This window comes from Cryptomeria japonica, chromosome 8, assembly GCF_030272615.1.
Source record: "Cryptomeria japonica chromosome 8, Sugi_1.0, whole genome shotgun sequence".
NCBI classification, from domain to species: Eukaryota; Viridiplantae; Streptophyta; class Pinopsida; order Cupressales; family Cupressaceae; genus Cryptomeria; species Cryptomeria japonica.
This window is the reverse complement of record NC_081412.1, coordinates 2,974,647-2,976,867: the sequence shown is the minus strand read 5'-3', so window position 1 is coordinate 2,976,867 and position 2,221 is coordinate 2,974,647.

Below are 2,221 nucleotides of genomic sequence, written 5' to 3'. Positions count from 1 at the left end.
TTTTTGCTGTCAGACTTACATTAAGATTTTCTCCCATAATTCTTTTGTGAAGGCCATCATGCTGTTTCAGGAAATCAACAACAACAGTGGCAATAGAAACAATTTAGGCTCTAAGAAGCATATAATAATTGAATGGATTCACTTGCTTTCAGGAAAAGATTATAAATTAGGGATACACACATAAGGAAAATGCATTTTCAATTTAATACATAAACCCTAAAAACCATAATAATAAAATCACGCCATGAATCCATGGTTAATGTTCCAAAGATCACATAGCAAACACCGTTTGTGAAGAAAAATGTACCATACAATCCAAAATGATTACTATTATAAAACCTATAAAAAGTGCTACAAACTAAAAAAACCCTCCGCTCATTTTCAATTGATGGAAATGATACAACTGAAAATAGAAATAGAAATTACATTACTATTTGGTTGTCATCAAATAACTAAATGCAGACATGTGATAAATCAATTGGAGGTAAATATGGTAATGACCTTGGTGCCCTTTGAGATTGCATGCTTTGCAAGCTTGCTGGGAAGAATTAGTTTAACGACTGTATGCACCTCTTGCGAGGAAAGAGGGAAAATATCTAGCGAGTATGAAGTCAAATTTTATAAACTGTCGGAGCTTTCAGAAAACAATTTATTTATTTTATTTTTAATTTGTAGAAGGGCGGGTCAACCGGTATGGCTGTACTGTGTATGCTTCCATTAATACTGCTCACTGCGCTGAGAACAATCTTTTCATCCACCTTTTCCGACAAATGCAAAAAATAAGTCAACGTGAGACTTGATGTTTCCGGTGGCATTCTGAAGAAGAATAGCCTATTGGCTAATAAGTATTTTGACTACTTCTCAAAGAAAGCTTGAGTCTAATGAAGGCTTATCTTTTGTTTTGGACACTTTTACAACTTGAAGGCATAAACCTTATTAATAATTATGAAACCATCTGCCTCAAAAAAACAAGTAACTTTTGACAAGTGAGCTATTTTCGACTGGAAGGCAAAAAAATAGGCAACAAGAACAACGACAATCAAATTAGTCCTAACCAAAAAATCCTTGCAGAAGGTAGGAAGAGGAGCGCTGAAGAAAGGAGGACAAAGGAAGTGAAGGAGAGTAAAATGGAGGAAGTCGATGGGGAGATAAGGAGATGAGGAGCGAAGAAATGTAGAGGAGGAAGTTGATGGAGAGATAAAGAGATGTAAGGAGCAATAAAGGAGATTGAAAGGTGGTGATCAGATTAGGGGTAGCAAAGTGATAAGGAGTGCTCAACACAATTGAGAGATAAGGATGTGTGGAGTGATAAGGAGATCATTATGAGTGATAAGAACGCTTAAATATGGAGAGATAAGGAGGCCAACAAAAAAAAGGAGAGATAAGGGTAATAGAGTGAGGAGGGTAGAGGAGATAAAAAAGGGTGTTAATGTCGAACATCTCTAAGGATGAGGCCCCTAAAAAATGTGGCATCACTGGTTCATAGCTGCAATCAAAAGCGTTCACTGATAAAAAAAATATTTATTATAGATCAAGTGAAAATTTAATGTCTTTAAAAAAATTGTGTGCCCACTATTCCTAAAATTTTTAGACCAATGCTATTGGTGATAAATAATATCTATACTTTAACAAAGATAATTTTTTTTTGAATTCGAAAAAATTCCACTCTCATTTTGTTAAAAAAAAATATATTAATAGCTAGTTAGAAACAACCCCTTGTCTATAGGGCATAGTTTATATAACTATGTTGTTGGTATTATTATGATTTTTATTAGATGTGTATTACTTTAAGTTGAGATTAACACAACTTGTAGATGTAATTTTTAATGTTGCATTTTTAATTTTTTAGTTTAATATTTTTAATATTCTTTTTATAAATAGTTTTTAGTTTATTTATAATTTATAATTTTTCAAGTTTAATATTTTTTGAGTTTAAATATTCTTTTATTTTGAAATTATTTTATTTTATTTACATTTTATACTTTATTTTTAGTTGAAGAGTTAATTTTATCTTCTTAAAAATTATTTTCTTGGTTGAATTTGTTTTTATTTGTTATATCGTTTAAATATATAATATATATTAATTTATAATTTTTTTTTTTTTTTTGAATCTGTTAAGTTGAGTCATATCATATTAAAACCATAAAAGCATATAGAATTAATTAAAAAAAAGCATTAAGCCATGATCATTCCCTTCTACCCTACTAATAAAGTATATCAG